Source organism: Tasmannia lanceolata, unplaced genomic scaffold (assembly GCF_043159265.1).
Source record: "Tasmannia lanceolata isolate RefF3 unplaced genomic scaffold, GAP_Taslan_0.1 ptg000013l, whole genome shotgun sequence".
Taxonomy (NCBI): domain Eukaryota; kingdom Viridiplantae; phylum Streptophyta; class Magnoliopsida; order Canellales; family Winteraceae; genus Tasmannia; species Tasmannia lanceolata.
In genome coordinates this window covers 10,256,919-10,264,708 of record NW_027518690.1, presented here as the reverse complement: position 1 = coordinate 10,264,708, position 7,790 = coordinate 10,256,919, and positions in this window count along the sequence as shown.

The window sequence follows — 7,790 nt, the reverse complement described above, 5'->3', positions numbered from 1 at the left end:
TATTGGTTCCTATTGCTTGTTCTTTTTTAGGCCCTATTTGTTTAAGATAATGAAGACCGATTGTGAGTGCTAAAACTATTACTGGACTCAAATTTAAACGTAATTTTGAATCCAGTAAATGGATTGGTACTCATAATCGGTTCACATAATCTTAAACAGACAGTTCCTTATCATGTGATTGCCTGCAAGAATATTTACTAGTGAATGTTGTGTCCTTAAGATGCATTGAATGTATTGGCAGATAACTTGTGATGGAAACGAAATTCATCTAACTCTATTGAACAACACGTGATTACTAAGACCCTGTATGTTTTTTATTTTGAGAATAGATTGTGACTCCAAAACTGATCGTTTGAGTGCAATGGTCAGTTAGGCTTATACCAATTTGATAATTCCCATTCAGATTCCTGACATTTTTTACAGTTCAAGAAACTTCCTTCTGCTCCCATCAATGAAGGCCTTAAACCCCATTCTAGCTTCCTACGTCTTTGAATTCTTACATCTGCAAGTACATTTCCCTGTCAGATGTCCAATCCTAATTGCTCCAAAGACAACCTTCGTGGGTGGATTTACTTACTGAGTTGCACCCTGAATTGGAGATTAAGGAGTAGATAAGTTACATTCTAAGTGGGTTCCTATGACGACCCGGGAGCCTTGCTGTTGAGATTGTAACAAATATTCACTGGATCAGTTTTCAAGCTTTTCTCGATCTATAGAAGAGCTTTGCTACCATTTTCAGTACGGGCCATCATGCGATAGAGCTTCGGGATGGTTGTGAATCATTGCTTTGATTTGTTGTATAACTGTATTATTATGGATGATTTGATTATTATTTGACACTGTCAATGAACTCTGATCATATATGTGTGAGAAAATTGACATAAGCATACTTCAAAAGTCCTACGTCCATACTTTTTTTTACTTTTTCAAATCCTATTATAGTTCTACTAACTACTAAAATAACATATCAGGTTACCTGGTGGTGATTCTTTTAAGCCTTTCAATAATGTGCAATCCCTTTATAGATTGGAGGGTCAGGATCATCCAATTGAATGATTTTTAGGGCACAACCTATTTACTTTGCGTTCCAACAAATGAACGGTTTGGATATTCCTATGAAGTGGGCCATACAGTACTTTAAAAAAATAAGGAACTCTACCCCAACATGCCATATAAAATCTCCACTTTTAGAAATAGAAGAAATTCCAGCATTTTATTTATTTTCATTTTTAATAGAGAAATACTTTTAGTAACTTGTGACATTTTTTTGAACAAAGCCTTTCTTTTGTACAAATAGTCCTAGATTTTCGTTATCTTAAGCCTTGAAAATAGGATGTCTCTAGTGAAGAGATTGAAAAAAGATTATACGATTTTATTCAACAACAGAAAACTACTTCCTCGGATCATAACAACTTAACATAACAATGGGGTAAGATATGGGATTTGCAAAATTCAATAATTTATTCAATCGGGATTGTCCAATTGGTGGGCCTATCATGGATCTCTTATCTTTGGTTAAACTGGATCGTCCAATTGGTGGGTCTATCGTGGAAGTACACGTAAGGTTTAAATCTTGTTAATCCGGAAAATGGAGGTCTCATATACCAAAACTCTATTGCAATGGACAATCCTGACCCTTTGATTTGCGGAGAATTCGATTTGTTGCTTTAAAATGGGAAAAAAAGCAAGTTCCATGCGTATAACAAAACATGGTTGTGCTGATATCAGTTACCTAAAATAGTTTTGGAATCTGGCCTGCCCATGTGGGCCCAACGAATTAATGGCTTGGATCATTCAAGCAATTGGACCCAACATGGTTTTCCCCTTGCATTAGGTAAATCATAACCCTTATATATTGTGAAAAAACTTTAAAATCAAAGGGTTAAAATCGTCCAGTGAAAAAGATTGGACACCATAAAGTGCACTTTTGTTTCCTTTCTTGAAGGCCAATCTCCGATATTTCCGACTCAACTCAAGATAATTAGTATATCCTAGTGAAAACAGGTATTCTTTCAACACCGTCTCAAATTTCCAAGACCGGTCTTCAAATCGTATCCTACTTGGTTACTGTAACCAATATTACAATAGTCCCCAGGACCTTTGCCTTTTTCTCCTCTCTTTTCTTCTTTCAAAACAAACTTCTACAAAGAAATATCAATAGCAATGGCCTTGAGTTTCCTTGAAACAATCCCTTCCATACATTACCACTGCCATGATCTTTACCATATATTTAGCAATACAAGAGAGGAGCCAATACTCAAGGTTGTAATTCATCTTAAAAAGAAACAGACGGTGACGATTGGCACGAAAAAAGGGGTTAACAGTTAACACCATCATCTGTAATGGTCGACCGGGTCATGAAGATACATCTTCTGTCACTAATTCTGACTCGGCGCTGTCGCTTGAGGGATCAGAAGAGTTTATTTCAGAGTTGCTTTGTACTTTGGAGAATAGTAAAGAGATCAATGAAGACTTGACACGAATGATTGCTCGTTACACACACGAAGCGACAAGTAAGGCTATGTCCACGAGGCCAAGTATGCTAGGGATCTTTGTGGACGTAGAAATTTTGAAGATTTCATGGATTGAGTCATTAAAGGTGGAAGCATTTGAAGTGGATGAGTCTTGTAGGGCTTGTGTGGTTTGTCAGGAAGAGTTTACAATTGGGATGGAGGTTGCTCGCTTGCCTTGCTCGCATGTTTTCCATGGAAGATGTATTGTTGAGTGGCTGGAACTGAAGAATTCATGCCCGGTTTGCCGCCATGAGATGTCGGGTTGATTACAATATTTCTTCTTCTTGTTGTTGATATTTTTTTACAAAAAAAAGGGGCGGCCCAGTGCAGGAGGCACCACCATTGCGGGGTCTAGGGAGGGCTAGATGTACGCAGCCTTACTCCTGCTTTGCAGAGAGGCTGTTTCCATGACTCAAACCCGTGACCACCAGGTCACAATGGAGCAACGTTACCGTTGCGCCAAAGCTCGCCCTCTTTTCTTCATATATTTTTTTATATTTGTCTCTCTTTTTTTTCATTTGTTTGTAAAGTGTGACATTGAGCGTATCCACAATATTATTTTCACTTGGTTGACTTACAAGCATGATTTTAAATTTCAGTTGGGACAAAAAAGTAATATTTTATTATATCCGAAATTTCAGAATAATACTATATTTTAAAAAAAAATTCCCAAAAATTAGACCAAAATTTCGGGCGAAATTTGGCAAACCTGAAATTTCGGTTTCGGCTTCAACCAAAATCTGAAATTGAATACCATGTGTGCTACTTGTGCTCTTCTCTTCTTCTTCACTTTTTGGGGAGAACCAGCTAGCTCTAGGTTCGAGTGTACATATCAGCCAAAGAGGAATCCTTCCATCCAATTACATAGAACTCCTCATAAAGACTTTCGGATAAACTTAGGTAACATATAAGAGGGGCGTCCTTGCAAAAATAGGATGAAAGGAAACCCCAATTGGATCCTTTCATCCCATTTTTGCAAGGGGGAGTTAAGTAATCCTCAACATATAAAGCCTTTTCCACACTGGATCAAGGTTTTAAATTTCGGTTTCGGGGTCAATTTTGGTCCTCACCGAAACCAAAATTTTAGCAGAAATTTTGTATTGGGTGCTCAAACTTTCATTTTTTTGGCCGAAATTTCGGCTGAAATTTGGTAAATGATTAAAAAATAATACTTTTCCTAAAATTTCGGTAATTTCGTGAATTTCGGCCGAAATTTTGTGCGTTTCGAAGATTTCAGTTTCGTTTGTTTAACTTGCCATACTAATAAGGGCTACGAGCTGAAAGCTGCTTCTCTTTCAATTATGGGGAGCTTACTGGAGACATGTAGCCGCACGTAAAGGGATAGGGAGAGAACAATGGGGGAACGAATCAAGTTCTAAGGTTCGATCTGGGAAAAGAAAGATGGAAGAAAGAACCAAAACTCCGGACCTAGCTAGCTCAAGAGCTATTGTAGGCTTACCTTATTATTGAGGTATGGGAAATTTCATGCTTTTTAGAATCTGAAAAAGTTTAAAGTGGTTCATATGCCTACGAGGCCATTCCATCCCTTCCTAGGCGGCAATGAAATTGTCGAGGATGAATATGTTGGCCAACAATCCTGTTTGTTCCTTTCTAATAATCTTGGGAAGGATGTTATGAAGTAGGAGGATTTGTTTGGGAAGTAATAAGCCCCTTTGACATATCTTCATCTGCAAAGAATTCTCGACGTGAAAACACAGAGACAAAGGGCGCCCAGAATTCGTGATGTTATACACGTAGCTAGGGAAATTTCAGATATGGTTGACCGGAATCTGAAATTTCGGGTTTCGATCGAAATTTAAGACCTTGCTCTGAATACATCATAAATAACCTAAAATACTAAAATAATACTTCACTTTTAAGGACACACTAATTTTGATTTACTAAATCCCAACGCCTCTCTCACTTTTTAAGGAAATATCTATATTTTAATAGAAAAATGGGGTTAGATAAAGGATTTGCAAAATTCAACAATTTAGTCAATCTGGATAGTCCAATTGGTGGGTCTAACATGGATCTCTTCTTTTTGGTCAATCTGGATCGTCCAATTGGTGGACCAATCATGGATCTCAGAATTCGCATTGTTGTTTTTTTTACTTTACAAATCGTCGACATTTGATTGGATTAAATATTGTTTTAATGTGGCTTCCCATCCGAGCCCCACAAATGAATGGCTTCGATCATTCACCAAGAGGACCCAACATACTTTTCCACTTGCATTGGGTAAATCCTACCCCTTTTTATTATGCGAAAATAGTGTACTGTTGCTTAGTTTACAAAACACCCACTTTAAATGGTAAAGATTGGACACCATATTAATAGGAGTGCACCTTGGATCGTGCTCAAGTTCAACCGGATTTTTGGCTCAGGCTGAGTTGGCATTTCCTCCGTTGGATTCTTGGGAAAAGCCAACCCGATTTAATTTTGGCTAGGGTTAGGGTTGAGTCATTGGCAACCCGACCCGATCCCGAACCTGTCCTCTAATTGTAGCAAGATCCGTTTGGATACACGGATTTTATAATCCATGATTTCTTCAAAATTGTAGAAAAGAGACAAGAGGGTCATTTTCTGACTTCTCGCCCTTCTTTCCGCCAGCAAGAGAGTAGCAGATCATCCCTTGTTTCCAGGTTTTAGAAATCTCAAGATGTGGGAGAGACTTATAAAACCTGAATTTCTCACATAAAATCCAAGAAACACTATCTGGACAGCATATAGCAGCCTGATCATGAACCCTCTTTAACAAGAGAAATTATATGGTGTAAGGGCTTGCCTTTGTACGGTGGAAGTACCACCCTTGACATTTGATCCAACAACAGCTCCTCAAAAAGCTCAAAAAGTGAGCTGCTGTTGGATCAAATATCAAGGGCGGTACCCCTACCGTATTGTTGTAAGCCCTTACACCATATAAAATCTCCTTTTACAACACTCTTTTACACAGTTTTCAAACAAAAAACCTGGATTCTAAAATCCGTGTATCCAAACGGCTATGTTTTTGTCTTGTATTTTTCTTTTTGGCCCTAGGTGAACCCAACCTGACTCAACCCGACTTGATCTGGTTAAAAAAACATGTTAGATTGGTTGGGTTAGGCTTGAGAGATTTAGAGGCGGGTTGGGTTTGGGTTTGGGTTCATCATCCTCGACCCGAAGCTCAGGTTGGATCGGAATTGAGGGAATGCTATCTTGGGTTAGGCTAGGGTCGGCCTTAACCTATGGTCCCGAGCCAAACCCACTAAGCCCACAAAGTACTTTGTAAGATAAAGAGGTGTTCATATCGTATCTGGTTCCTATTATTACCTGTCTTTTTTCTTGTTGCTCTCTTCTTTCTAAACAACTTCAACAAAGAAATAGCCCTAGCAATGGCCTTGACCATTCATGAAATAATTTCTTCAATAAATTACTACTGCCTGGAGGTTGCCCATAGATTCAACACAGCAGAGGAGCAAATTGTCAAGGTTATAATTCATCTTGAAAAGCAATGGACGAGGATGATTAGCACAGAACAAGGGGTTATAACACAGTCATCTATAATGCCCGAGTGACTCCTCAAATTACTTCTCGTGTCACCAATTTTGACTCCGTGATTTCAATTGATGGATCAGAAGAGTTTATTTCAAATTTGCTTTCGAATTTGGAGATTAGTAGAGAGACCAATGAAGATTTGAGACCACTGATTGGTCGTTACACCCACGATGCAACAACTAAGGCTATGTCCACAAGGCCATCTATGTTAGTGATCATTGTGAAGGTAGAGATTGTAAGGACATGGGTGTATGATTCATGGATTGAGTTATTACATATGCAAGCATTTGAAGGGAGTACTGATTTGGGTGAGGCGTGCATGGTGTGTCTCGATGAGTTTTCAATTGGGATGGAGGTTACTCGCTTGCCTTGCTTGCATATTTTCCATGGAAGATGTATTATTGATTGACTGGAACAGAAGAATTCGTGCCCGATTTGCCGACATGGGCTGTCAGGTTAATTATTTCTTCTTCTTCTTTCTATTATTTTTCGTTTGTTCATCACCTTTATTTTTGTGGGTAAGCTGGGGTTGGGCTAAAGAAAAAGATGTTACATTCATGAGCACAATACGCCATCCCTAACTCGGAACTATGAGAGAGGATGGTATAAAACTCGGGATAGACAAACACTAAACCTAAGAGCTCGTCTATCTTAATATTTATCATTATTTTTCGTTTGTGTAACCCGTGACATTGGGTGTATGGACAATACTATTTTCATGTTGGTTGTTTTACAACATACCTCCGTACGACTAGTCTTTTTATCTTCTTCTTCACTTTATCTTTAAGCTATTTTTTCTCCTTTTCTCCACACAAATCGACTAGATAATTAACTTTAGGCAGCATAAGGGCACGTTGGGCTACCATGAATTTTTTTATCCCTGGAATATTAGTTTACCCAATGGTGAGGGATCGTTGGAGAGAGATGGATACGTGTGGGACTGAGTGAGAGGACAAGAAAAGCCTTAAAAACCAAGAAACAAAAAACTCAACTCAAAATATGATCAAATTTTTCCCTGATTTTGTAGTCACTTCTCACCCTCAAATCATTTGTGCCCTCTCAAGTCTCTCCTTCTCCCACCCATCCTACCCCTCTCACCACTAGGAGACACTGATTTATCATGAAAAAAAATTCCCTGCCTAAAAGACTACAATAATACTTCACTCTTCATGACACAGTAATTTTGATTTACCAAATTCTAACACCTATCTCTAGCTACCCACTCTGCGTCTGCCTCTATCTGTCCCGCCCCTGCTATTGCCCCTCTCAATCTTTTCTTTTTTCGGCCTGTCGACAAAACATTTTTCCTGATTATTTTCATTTTCTTTTCTTTATGCCACATCACCTCTGCATGCTTTTCTACAAATGGAATGCAACTTAACAAAGCCAGGGCAGTGTTTGGTTGCACATTATCTCAGCAGCCACAGGGATTTTGAAGGAATTGCATTGAATTTCCAAGAGACTCCTTAACATGTTTCCTAGCCAATTTATTGCATGTTTGCCCATGTGGCTTTCATGTCCCTTCTAACTTTCAAACCAAATTCTACTGAAAAAAAGGTAGAATTTTGGTTGGAAAATCATAGGAATTGTTCTTTTTTCTCTCTTTCTCTTTCTTTCCTCTCTCTTTTCACTCTCTATGTTTGTAATGACATCCCTAGTTATTTCCCTACTCTTCGAGTCTATGCCATGCAACCAAACGCTACTTACCACGGTTCTTGGACGTAATTATAGACAAACCCA